This window comes from Empidonax traillii, unplaced genomic scaffold (genome assembly GCF_003031625.1).
Source record: "Empidonax traillii isolate 1590-97213 ecotype Southwest subspecies unplaced genomic scaffold, ASM303162v1 scaffold236:size2090792, whole genome shotgun sequence".
Lineage (NCBI taxonomy): Eukaryota > Metazoa > Chordata > Aves > Passeriformes > Tyrannidae > Empidonax > Empidonax traillii.
Genome location: NW_020955429.1, coordinates 432,287 through 446,116, shown reverse-complemented (window position 1 = coordinate 446,116; position 13,830 = coordinate 432,287).

The following is a 13,830-nucleotide window of genomic DNA, read 5'->3' as shown; positions in this document are numbered from 1 at the left end:
CTTCTTCCCAGGCAAAACACTCCCTTCAGGTTACAAGGTTTCTTTCAGAGCTGAGCTAGCTGGCTGCCAAGGCAGTCTGGAACAGCAGCAGTGGGTGGTGTCTAGGGAAGAAGGCACCGAGTTTTGTAGAAGAGAGACTGAGGGATGAAAGAAAGGACTGGGTTTGGAGGGATGGGAATAAATACAGCAGGATTTTGATGGCAGGCTACAGCTCTTGCCTCGGCAAACCAACCAAAGAAAGGTAACCCCATCACACACACACACACAAAAGGAATTGTTACTATTACTCCTATTCCAGGGTGATAATCAAATACATACCTGCAGTTTGCTCTGAAACCACCTCCCCTGTTCGTCCTCACTTCTCCTGGAAGCCAATTAAGTCCTTCCTGAAGAGATGCTGCATGAAACAGGCTTTTCTGAGATTGGTAATGGCTGTCACCCCAGCAATAATCATAATGAATCACACTTGGGCTCCTGTTGAGCTCATGTTTTCAAAGAGATGTTGGTTCTCAATCCATTCATTAATATTAATTAGCATGAAGTCACATTTTGTTTCCCACTTATGTGCCCCAACCTGCATTCTTGTGTGTCCTGCGCTAACGAACCAGATGCCATTTATGGCTGACACAAAATAATTAGCTAATAGTTAAAGAATACGTATCTCAAGTTAGTTAAATATTTATGCCAGACATTTTTATATTTTGGCTCCCAGCCCTCATCTGGGGGTTGCAGTGCAATTTAGGGAGAATATGAGAAAGTTTTCACAGTTGTATGCAGAAAGCTTTAATTATAGATTCTCCATATGGATGCAAATGTTTGATGTTATACAGATGTTGGCAACAAACTGACCACCAGGTACCAGAGCAGAAATAGCAAACTTCAGCAAGCAGATCAAAATCTAACTCCCTTGTTGTGAGTGGATGCTGCATAATGCAACAGTCACTCTTTCACTTCTGATCCAGCCTCTTTTGCTCAGAGACCTCTGCAGCAAAATATTTCCAGGAAAATGATGGAAAATAATGGCCAAGGCTGGAGAGAGGGCACGTGTGGTGGGGGAGTAACTGGAACTCACATCATGCATCTTCTCTAGTGTTGATTTCTGGCAATGGGAGAGGTGTCTGTCATTCTGATTCTTCAGATTTTGTTCATAACATCCCCGGGGGCACCCAGATCTTCTGCTCTGTCTCTGGGGAGCCCTCTCAGCACAGGGCCCAGTGCTGTACCATTCAAGACGCAGGACCATGGTATGAAAAGCAGAGCAGCCATGCTTAAGGATGAGATGATAACTCCGAGTTGTTGCTCCGTGTGTTTCTGCCAAGCTGCTCTTGTATGGTGCTGCACGAAGCTGCTGGGCAGAGAAACCTGCTGCACTGAAAATTAGCTCTGGCAGAGACATCCACCACCCTGCTCCTGCTGGCCTCTGAAGGAGTCTGCGACCACAGGGACGTTGTCAGGAAGAACAAGGGCATCCAGCACTCCTCTGAGCTGTATGGGAGCTGAAGCTCCTGGTGGTGTGAAAAATCGAGGAGCATATTCCCCCTTCTGACTCCTGGTGTCATGCAGAGATGTTTGTGTTTGTAATTCCTGGTGTACCTCCCCCTGAAGGAAGCTGGCAGACAGGGCTGTTACCTGGATTTCTCCTGTAGGACATATATAGAATATCTACTCTATTTGCTATTTTGTACGTGAATGACATTGACTTATGAGGTCCTACTCAAGGATGATCTTTCACTTAACTAACCTACCTCTCCTCTGTCCTGACCTTCCACTCTTACCAGTGTAGAGAGGGTTTGCTTTTGTATACTGAGAAGATCAGAACTCCCAAATCATCTGTAATGTCTTGAGCACATAATTATATTGAGCTTATTGCTGTGATATCTAAGCACTTTCACCTTACTGTACCCTCAGTTAAGTGCAGTCCCTCAGCCAGCTCTGGTGGAATACAGATCTGCTGAAGCTTTCATTTTCTGGAGCAGGTTTGGGCAATGGTGGGAGGTGGGAAAGGGAAATGTTGGTTAATGCGTATGTTAGACATAATACCAGGAGAAAAAATGCTTGTGATCAGTTCTCACATGAGTATCACACCCTCTAATCAGGTAAGACGAGATGGCTGCTTTGTGAGGTGCATCTGGGCCCTGTGAAGGAGCAGTGACCCACACCTTTCCTATTTCACCTGCAACCCTTGTGCTCCTGCCTTTGAGATTGCCCATTTTCACAAGTAAGCAGAAATGGGCTTACTCACCAGGTAGATGAAAAGACTTCTAAGAAATATGTGGGTGCCCTAGTAGGTAGTGTTGCATTTCACTAAACAGAGCCCTTCCCTTTGAGTCAGCCTGCTCTTTGGCGATTCAGCCTTTACAAGCAGCCCCTTCTCTTTTCCTTCTCTTTTTTTTTTTTTTTTTTCCTTTGGGTTAAATTATGAAAACTGTGAAGGATTTCTCAAGGTTCCAGCTAAATTGCAGTTTTTGCCATTCCAATCCGCTGTTCCATCTCTGCAGGCAAAAACAACTGCATTTTCCCTGCCACTCCTTCTGTGCTGTGAAATAGCTGTCAAGATCTACCCCAGAGTTAGCTGCATTGTTGCGGGGGAAGAAATGTTTTTTTCTGTCCTTGCACAAAAGTGAATAGATAAATCTCTTTAGATGAAGAGGCAGTTATTTTGTCCTGAAGAGTGGGAAGTGAATGGAGGAAACAGTGAGGAGCCTACAGTGAGCTACAGCTTAAAAATCAGTTCAAGATATTTATTTCTCGCAGAGGCAAACGAGAGCAGTCCCACAATTTTTCTTCTCCTAGGTCAGGAACACAGGAGTGACATCCCAGTAACTCACTTCTTCCCCCTTGAGGGATGGCTGTAAAGGCAGTGGGTTTAACTTATTGTGTTTAATAAGGAGCTGAGAGACAATAAAGCAACAAAATGAAACTTTGGCCCACAACGTAGCAAGAAGGGGGAAGAGGTTAGACAAAAGTCCAAATGTCAAGTCTGAAGAGTGGAAAGCAGGAATGCACACATTACAAAGCACTTACTCCACAGATCTGGCCCTGAACACGATGGATGCACTCTATCTTTGGTTGCCTACAGCTAACATTTCTCCCATCAAAGTTTTCTGCCATGGCAAAAGCTGTGCTCTTTTCATTGCAGTGCAGAACTGCAGGCATTAGGAAGGAGGAAACCGAAGTAGTCTTGGCAGAGGGGAGAGATAGCCCTTTGGGGTTTAGTCCTTAAGAACCTGGTTCATATTTAATATATTTAATATATTTAATATATTTAATATATTTAATATATTTAATATATTTAATATATTTAATATGTTCATCCATAATTTGTAGACCCTCGCTAGAAAGGATGCTTGTGCTGGAGCACTCACCAGGGCGGTAAAGGCTCCTTGGGCCTGGAGAGCCATTCTCTAGATAAGGAGGTAGTCAAAGAGTAGGGAGTGGAAAAATCTGGGAATGCTGATAAGGCAGCTACTTCTTTTTTCATTGCTCTACAAACTTTCGTAAAGGTGCCATACAGGTATTAGCCACACTGCTCACGGCATAAGGGGACAGATCCTCATTTGCAGTGAGGCTGACTGGAGGCCTGTGCATGTTTCTGCTATCTGTGATCTGTGCTCGAGGGCAGAGCAGCTGAGCTGAATCCCCAGGATGCTCGTGAAGAGCCAGGAGGAGGATTTCAGTTGGGTATGTGCTTTCCCTTCTCTTCTGGAGAGCACCTACGCTGTTCTTTGTTAAGTTGGAAAGGAGAAAGCATGGAGGGCCAAAAAAAGGAGGTGACCAAGCAGTTCTGTAGCAGAAGTTCCTAAGTAAAGGAAAAATCCTCTCAGTCTGGTGAGAATAACACATGGTGCTCTAGTTACTGAGGGCACGGGTGAAGGGAGCTAGTGAGGATTCCAGAAAAAGAGTGCAGCAGGCGTCATTGCATGGTGGGGATCTACTTTTAAGTGATACCAGAAAAACCTATTAAATATATAACCTCAGTGCCCAGAAAAATGTGTTAAGAGGTTTATTCGTGTAGGAAAAGCTTCATCTTATAAATATAGATAAGGGCTTCTTTTTTTTCCTTCTCCTTCTTTTGGATTTCCTATACAGAAAACGTATTTGGACTGCAATTTCCCTTCTGGGAAGCTCTACCTAGTTATGCTGCTTTCTGTCTGGCATGGACTGTGAGGTCCTTGCTGTAAATGGGATAGCTCAGTGTGAAGAGTCCTTCCCAACATGTATCCCACTACATCCTGTTCCAAACTCCATTCTGCAAAACTCTATGCATGTGCTGCCCTGCAAGAAGGCAGTCTTTATTTCTGTGTTGCTTCTTTGTGGATGACTGTCAAAAGCTCAAGCTCAGCCATGCTAAGACCAGCTTGTTCTTGCCCACAGTCCCCACTGATACCTTTCATGGTCTCTCCACAACACAGCACATGGCTTGCACTCAGGGCTACCTGGTCCTTTCACTCTGTCTGCCTTGCTGTCTTCCCATCCACCCAACCTTATCTTGTACTGTGTTGCTGATGTGCAGTCTTCCCTCCCCATGGGCATACTGAAACACTTATCCAGACACTTGACATTTCAGAATGGCCCGTGCCCTTTCCTCCATCCTTGACAGGAGAGCTTTGAAGACACCCCTCAGAATGATGCTGGACTGAGTCACCCTCCTCGTGCTTGCCTTTTTGGCTTCCTCTCATTTGCCTTGACTTTCCATGCCTCAACAGCTCTTCATATGTTCCCAGGTTGCCCTTTTCCAAATGACTTGGGAGGTGTAGAGGCCTTCATTTCACAGTTCTTCAGACAAACATTGTTGGGCAGTACCCGTATGACCATTCCTGCCAGGGAAGAGCCTGCCAAGGATACCCACAATACTCTGTTGTCATCCCTCTTCGCTAAGTTCCTGTCATGTGAGTCTATAAACAAGTAAACTAAATAACTGCAAATGTAGACACTCTTGGGGCTTAATCATGGTGACTAACATTGCCTCATGGCTTCTTTATGCTCCACTATCCACAACCATCTGCTGTTGCTTTGCTTACCAATTGATAACTGCGAATCAGGCCATTTCCTCTTCCCTTCTCTGCCCTGCCTGCATGGGAGCTCCAGTCTATGCCTGTTGCTCCTACGGGCTATGACATGTTCCAAAATCACCCCATTTCCCATAGGCAGGGCAACTCATATCCTGCTGGTACAAAGAAACTTCCTCTTATGAATGTTAAGGATCATCCCATCCATGAGAGTTGTGAAACAAGATGACACCATGCTTTCATCATAATGCCATTGTATTTGCCTGCTGAGGTGAAAGTGGAGCTAGACTATAACCAAGTTGCAAAACTCTGACATTGCTGCTTCTCAGGTGCTGTCACTGGTCTGTGACACACTTCCAAAAATCCCTTTTTGCTGTATTTCTACCAGAGGGCTTTGGGTAATTTTTCTGATTGTTTTTTGTCTTGGGAGTATGATGGTATCTAATATGGTCTCTCCTGGCTTTGTCCAGACACCTGAGGTGAGGCCTGTCTCTGCATCCATGCATCCCAGACCAAGTATTAGTGCAGGCATTGGCAGCTCTTCCCCTTCTGGCAGGGGTGCTTGCCAGAAAACTCATGAAATGCTGCAGAGAGCATTACTTTTTCTACTGGGGTGGAAACGAAGGCAAAGAAGGATGCAGTAGCGAGTGGATTCTCCTAAAGCAAGCCAGGAGGAAAGATAAGGTTAGGGCATAGTGGTTGGGCTGACCTCTTTCCATCTCTTGGGGCTGACTGCTGCCATTTGTGTTGTCCCCACAGCATGGGGCTGGTGCTGGTAGATTAGGAGCAGATGACCCTCTTTCCTCAGCTCTGGCTACCCCTTGTAGCTCCCGCTTGACATGCATGCGTGTCCGCAGAGGAATTCAAATAATACTTGAAAGAAAACAAAGCACAGTAAATGGCTCTTCTTGAAAAGCAGCTGGTGAGCTCCACTGGCTGGAGCCAGAAGCCTTTTTAGGGCAAGTGATGGTTCCCTTCTCCCCTAGGGAATAAGGCTCTGTTACAGCTTATCTGTCACAGGAGGTTAGCAACAGAATCTGGCATGTGTTTTACTGGAGTAACAATTCAGATTTTCAGTTTGCAGCCCTGCTCTAAATCACATTTCCACATGGGTGGGAAGATCCGGATAGCTCCAGCACTGCAGAAGAAAACCTCTGGCTGGCCTGGGTGATTTGGCCAGTAGCGAGTCAAAGGCAGCATCCCTTGGGTGTTTGTGATGGGGTCTTGACTGGGTTCTGCCTCAAGGGAGCCCATGACCTCTGTTCTCTCCCACTGTATCTGTCACTTGAACTGTCTTTCCCAGGGTAAAGCTGGAGTAAGATAATATCCCCAGGATTTGGTAACTGTCTGTATTGGGGCCAGCTTTAGTCACAGCAGTTGCTTTCAGGCAGGAAATTGCTGAGGACAGCAAATCATCCTGGCAAGAAGCATCCTGCAAACCTGTTGCCTCTTCTCCCAGCTTTGCCCTGCACCCGCTTCGTCTCCAGTGATGCAGCCACTGCTGGGGCAGGAGGCAGAGTGTGGTGAGGGCAGCAGCACAAGGCTTCCCTGGGCTCCCTCCTCCACACTGCCAGGACCTCTGTGAATAAATGACATGGTGCAGGGGATCACACCAAAGAAGATTTCAGACTCGGGAAGTTATTTTTTCCTCATTCTTGAGCAACAAATATCCCGTGACCCGTGTGGTGGAGAAGCTCTTCTCAGCACGCATCAAACAGCATTGGGAAGTGAAGAATCGGCATAAAACCACGCTGGCTGTTGACATTTCATGAGCACACTGCCAGCAGGCTCAGCTGAGAGAGCTGAGGAAGCCCTGGAGCAGGATGGCCGCTTTGCCTTCCCCAGCACAATGTCTTTGGGGGTGCAAGATAGTGTCATGGGGGCAAGACAGAAAGCTGTGAAGATCAAGATCAGCCCTGCTCCGTACTGAAACCAGTGGCTTTGTCAACCATGGTTTCTTGCTTGCACAGAATTTAAGGGGGTGACGTTAAAATGTAGGGGGAGAAAGGTATTCCTGGTCCTCTGGAAAGGATTTTTAACTGCATTTTCTTCTGGAGGTGCAAGTTTGCTTTTCCATCCTGGCTCTAGTGTTGTAAGGGTGACACAGGGATGCTTGGACGAGCTCCTGCCTATGGCTTACTGCAAGGAGAAGGGGTAGTGTTTACTCTGCCCGTGCACTAATTTAAAATATCTGGCTGCAGCACTAATGCACAAAACTTGTTGTCTCCCTTGGGAGACTCCGGGAGCTGAAAAGTTGGATGCGATGAGTCATTTGCAGCGTAGTAGAGAAGCCATTCATTGCCTGTGCACGCTGCAGGCAGATAGCTGGCTGCCTGTGCTGTGTGCTTTCAGTTTGGGCTGCAAGTGAGATAGCAAAGCCTGCTGCATTTGGGAATGGCAGCCCCATGGAGGTGTGCTCCTTGGAGTGGGAGATGAAAGCTGAGGGAGAAAGGGAACAAGCTGGGGGAGGGGATAAACGGGGGACCAAGTCTCGCAATTTAACATTCAGGAACCTCAGTAGAAGGTGAGACTCTTGGGCTTTCATTCCTGCTGTCATGAATATTTCAAGGTTTATATAATGATTCTCAAATGTAAAATGCAAACCAGTCCTTAGAGTAAGGGCATGATGTCCTGGACTTCTCCCTTCTAGATGAGTCCCAAGCCATTTGGTTATGACATAAAGGTGATCAACACCCACAGCAAAATGCAAGCAGAATTGTTGCTATCTTCCAGTATCAGCTGCTGCCTTCCTGTCAGGCCAATACTGAGAGAGGTACGAATTTGCTTCAGTCACAGAAATGAAGGTGTGGACTCTGAAACCTAATGATAACATATTTCTTCCAGAGTAACAATGAAAGTGCTTATCATAGCTAACTGGATGAAAGAAATGTTTTAAGATAAATGACAGCAGCTGAAAGACTGCTTTTTCTTTTTGCCTTTTTTTTTTTTTTTTTTTTTTTTTTTTTTTTTTTTTTTTTTTTTTTTTTTCCTTTTTGTGCAGTTGCCCAGGACTGTTTAGAAAAGAATTCAGACACACCCAAAGAGTCTCACATTGTTTGATCGGGCCAAGAAATAGATTTTCTTTCCTAAAAATGATTCTGTGGAAAAATGAGAAGTGCAACCAGCAGCTGAAACTCCTGTGGGATGAGAGGCTGAGTGTGTATTTGGCAAGGGTGATTTTTTTTTTCTTTTTACTGCTGAAACACCAATTTTTTTGCTGTTTGCCATTCAAAAAAGTTGATTATGGAAATGTCTGTTTCCCCTTTTTTCTATGTCACTTTTATTCCCAGGGTGGAAAGACAAGAAAGATAAACCCCTGCTCCATCAGTAATCTTGAGGCTTGGAGTCAACGTTTTACTCACATGCCTTATTCTGGCACACACTGTAAAGCACGGAGAGGTCTGAATCAACCAGCAAAACATCACAAAACTGGGACTGGAGCTTGATTTTGGTAGGTAGGATTAGGAAGCAGAAAAACAATGTGTTTATTCCTGCAGAGCCCACAGAAGCTTGGAAGGTCCCAGCAGCAGCTGCAGGTTTAGCTGGCCACTGAGCAGAGCCTACAGCAGCTTGCCAAGGAGTACCTGGGACCTCGCCTCTGTCATCTGTGCTTAATGAGCCCAGTCTTCTTGGCACCAAGGGGCTCTCTGCCCCTGTAATTTGTGCGTGCCCGTGTCAGGACCAAGACATTTTAGCCCTGTAGTACAGAAGAACAGTCTCATGGACAGCTTTCTGACTATCCTTGGAGATGAACGATGCAACAGCCGAATTCTGCAAAACACAGCGTTTGAGAATTAAATCAGGAACAAACAAAGCTTTGCCTTGTTGTGGCTCTTTGCTCTCGCAGACCCTGGAATGTGCACCAAGTTGCCCTGCTGCTCGGGCTGGGTCTCCAGGGGGCATGCAGGAGAAGTCCTGCAGCTCTCTAGTCCTGTAGCTCTGACCATCAGCCCAGCTGGGCAGCACCAGCCCTCTCCCCTGCACTGGCTTTGCTCCATCAGGGAGAGAGCCAGCAGCCAGCCAGGGTGTTGCAGAAGGTGGGAGCACTCTGGGTATCTAGTTAGGTAGCCACCTTGCCTCTCGCCTTCTTCATCTTCAGGAAACACCTTTCACTCAGCACATATTTCAAAGCTTGAAGCTGCTGTGTGTTTCTCAGTGAGATGTTTCCCTAATGTCATTTCCCAAGCTGGTAGTGTAAGGTTTTTCCTCACAGATAGATCATAACCTCAGGCAGAGTGCAACTTCAGATATGAGTACATTTATGAAAAGATTGGCATACTCTTCTGTCAAGCAACAGTTAAAAGAAAATCTGCAAAGGGATTAGCTGCCATACACTCTGGGGCTTGCTGACAGATGTCCTGAAAATCTGGAAATGTGTCGATCTATCTTTATACAGGGTTGTTTTCTTTTTTTTTTTTTTTCCCTTGTTCTCTCTACTTCTCCCTCTCCTCATCCCTCTTTCCAGGGCACACAAATGGAAATTCCTGCAGATCTACAGGTGCCTTGGTGCCATCTGTGGATTGGCATACTGGTCCTGGGGTGCAACCTAGGCTCAGCTAGACCCAAAACCTCAGTCTAGTTAGATGCCAGCTTCCCTGCAATGGCAGCAGTGCTGCTTTGTGCCACAGCAGTGAGGGTTTTCTTTCTGTTCCGACTGCAACCTCTCAGCTCATTTTAAAGGAGCTTAAATGTTGGCCATTAAATATAAATGTCTTCTTTTTCCTCTGGGTGAAACTGATGTTCAAAACTTCACAGAGTAAATAAGATCTGGAGAAAATGTCTTAGGCAATGATTCTGTTAAAATAAATGGCTCTGGCCATTCCTCCCCACTTGAGACCAGAGCTCTAGATGTGTTTCCTCTCCCTTTCACAATGTGGCAGAGGAGCTTTGACCTGATTGTGACACTCTCCCAAGCACATCTACAGGCCTAAGACCCTGAGTTCTGTGGATTGTGTTGTGTGATCTTGAGCAAATCACACAGGATGATTTTGGTTTTTAAGTGTTTTCTGTTTCTAGATGGTTTGATTCTGATTGCTCCACCCGAAATGCTCTGGTGGCCTCTGAGGAGGGGGCTGTGGATACACCTCCCCCTGTGCAAACCATACAGACTTTTCTGTTCTCCAGCTCTGGGTAGAGACATTGCCCTCAAGGAGGCAGTCATTCCTGCAACTGTGGTTAAATCTCCCCCTCCTCCCCTTCACAATCTCTTTCCCTCTCCTACAGGAAAAAAATCTTTCCTTCTGACTTGCCGAGGAGTCAGGAGTCTCCTGCCTTGCTGAAAACAAGACAGGCCTGCCTTGCTTGGTTCAGCCTAGTCCTCTTTTTGCTGTAGTTTGTTACCTTTAGTCACCCAGGTAACTGCCTGCTCCAAAATCTAAAGGATGCAAAATCCATCTTGTGATTGTTGCCTCCCCTGCCTGCTCATCAGAGGAGTGGAGCTAATACCCAGTGGGTCCAGAAGTTGAGGGAGTGCAGTTTTTTGTACGGAAGAAGGACCAGCATTCTTATTTCATAACGTACATATGTTGCACTTCTGCCAAATCTCTTCTCTCTGAGGGCCAAACAGTTTTACTTCACTCATCATCTGTGGGTCACGGGAAGCCTGTGCACATCGGGCAAGCAGCATATTCAGAGTCTGGATGTTGATGTCACTTTGCTTCCCTTGGGCAAAGGACTCAGCTCTCAGTCCCAGCTGTTGTATTACAGCAGCCTCTGGCAGCCCAGGGGTTTGGGATGTATCTACCCTGATGGCCCTCGGCCACACAGCGGTCACCCAGCCTTGCCTCTCACCCGGGCTGCAGGCATCCGTTGGCTGTGCTTCTCCTGCAGAAGGGAAGGGGAAGCACCTATGACTTGGTATGAGCACAGAACAGCTCGTCAGCACGTGGGATCATTTCCCCTTCTCCCTAAGAGCGAGCTCCTGCTGTCCAGTCTCAACCCCCGCCTGTCAAGGGGAAGCAAACTGCTGGCAGTGACTGAGCAATAAGAAAGACGGCGGTGTGGGTTGCGACCTAGTGAGTGTATCACCAGCATCGCTTGAGTCACGCCCGTCTGCCTCCAGCTATTACAGCCACCCCACTGCCAAAGAGCAACCGCGTGGCCTGACCAAAATGATCCGGCTGCTGCTGAGCACGGCGCTCCTGAATGAGTCAGTTGTGCTGGGAGTACAAGGCAGCCCAGATCTGTCTTCCTGGAAAGCTACTTCACAAGCAACCTTGTGCTTGAAACGGTTTTGTCTTTGAGGTGACTGCGGTGTTTGTTTCCATTTGGCCATGTGAATAAACCACACGGACAGACAGACGTCCCCAGGGAGTCAGAGTCCCTCTGTGGGAGCTTGAAACACCAGGGCCAAGCCTGAGGGAGGGCTGGCTGCCTCCCTAGGCTTGGGAAAGCTGTCCTGCCTGAGCCTCAGTTTCTCCACTGATGCAGGAGTGAGGCCAGTGTTTTCCCCAGAAGATGAGGAGGTGTTTGTGAAGTCCTCTGAGGAAGGGCGCTCTCGTGAACGCCAAGCTATTTTTATTATTGGGGTCAGGGAGGAGAACACGCGAAAAGGTGATGGAGCTTTTGAAACACAGGTTCCCATTATTAGTCTTTAGCACACACAGTTCTTATTATAATCTAATTTGACTGGAATTGGATTAATCTTATAATGCTATAATGTCATTTCCATGGTCTTTTTATATTTTTATTGTTACTATGCATTAATGCAATACTCTGCAAGAGCTCTGAGAAGAGGATGTGAGTTTAGTGAATCTCTGATAACATTTTTGCAGGGCATTTTTATGCTCCTGTTAGGCTTGTATGCTGTAAAGTCACACAGTGCCTGGAAATAGAAAGAATACACACAAATTCATCTTGAATTATCTTCCAGCAGGCTCCACTGGCAAAAGCAATGTATTGAAAGCCAAGAAACCAGGCTTGTCCCTGACCTGTCCCGGGAGCTCACCTGAATCATGCCAGGTTTTTCATCTCTCTCTCTTCATCTGAAGGTGGAAATAGTGTGTCCATATAGGAATGTCGTGAGTCTGTGGTCTATATCCCTTGCCATCTAGAAAAACTATCTTGTATTACCAAGCTTTAATGATTCTTTTTTATTGAGTTTATCCTGCCTGTGCCCTGTATTTCTTAATTTGCCTTTTTTCCTTTTGCTATTATTTGTTTCTCTAGTTATAAATCTTTTGAAGCACTAGAGTAAACTATCCTGCCTCCATGTAAAGATGTTGGACGTTTACTTCAAAGTAGCCCCGCAGTGCTTGCTCTGCATACTCATGGGCTTGCCCATGAGGACTTAAAATAGGAGGGTGTACATGAAAAATATTGGGCAAGCTGAGTGATATTACGCTGGATGACATTTCAACCCTCCAATCACCTAAGAGAAAAGCCAAATAGACTGGTATTTTCTATCAACTCTTATCGTTACCTCTGTTCCTTTTCCAAGCCTCACTTGAAGGCAGTCGTGATGAAATTAAGGCTTAGGAGCCAAAGCGTGAGTTTCATTTTCAGTGCAAATACAGCACTGACCCTTTCTGTCCCACGTCCCTGGTTACTCTGTTCTTTGGTTCCTCTGTTCAGAGACCACGGCGAGGCTGCAAATTAAACTCTCTGCTCTGAAAATGGCACGCTTAACATTATTAGCCTGCAGAAACAGAATTTGCTGGGTCAGTAGGAGCTGGCTATCAACGCATCTGCCACGACAGCCACGTTGGGAAGCAAGACCATATGGTAATACAGACAGCTTCTGACTTCTGCTGGGTACAGCTTCTAAGGACTTGGCATGTTTTATTAGACAGTTTGTGATTGTGCTGGTTTCTGCCTGTCTGTGGCACAGAAGGGCTGGGTTCCTGCATTTGCATCACCAACACTTCACTGGGGTCTCTGTGTAGGCAGAAGGATCTCCTGCAAAGGGTCTTTGGAGAATGGGAAGACTAGGAAAATACTTTATTCTGCTATTGCTGTTGCTCCTGGCCTCTTTTCTTATTTTTGTAAGCAAACAAGCTACTGGGGAGGTTGTTTGCAAAGACATTTGAACATCTGCACGCTTGGGAAGGGCTATCTCATTTGTCCTTTATTTATAAACATCCAAAAACCCAGCCCCCAGTGCTGCCACACTTATGCATTTCAGTGTTACCAGGACGCATTTCTGCCATTGACACATTGCAGTGTTGATTGCCTGAGCAGCATCCCAAGTGCAGCAGTGTCTGCACACTGCTGTGGGCTGGGTGGGGAGGAGTGTGTTAAAACGTGGCAACCTGGCATTATTACCAAGATTCGGGTCTCCACAACAAGCGCATCGCAGCAGGACAGCCACGAGTTGGTCGAAAGTTAGCAAGGCCCGGCTGTCATTTTTGGTTCGCACGGGGACAAAAGGGCTCATTTATGCCGTGTCCCAAAAGAAGCCGCGTTTCCGAAGCGCGCCACCGAGGACTCCCTTTTTTTTTTTTTTTTTTCCTTTAAAACAAAAGAACTCGGTTCACCCCAGCAGCTCTTCCCCGACCCCGAGCCGCTCCAAAGGCACGCTCGGGCCCCGTCCCGGCGGCGCTGCCCGCCCCGCTCGGGGGGCGCGGGCGGTGCGGGGCGGTGCGGGGCGGGCCGGGGGAGGGGTTTGGCGGCGGGAGGGAGGGAGGGAGGCAGCGCCGGGCACCCCGCGGTGGCGGCGGCGCTGAGCGGGCGGGCGGGCAGGTGAGGGCGGCGGGCCGGGGCGAGCCGAGGTGGCAGGCGCGGCGCCCCGCTTTATTTTTGTGTAACTTTGCGGGGTGGGGTCTTTTTGTTGTTGCTTCGTGCCCTCCCTCCTCCCCTCTTTTTTTTTTTTTTTTTTTTTTTT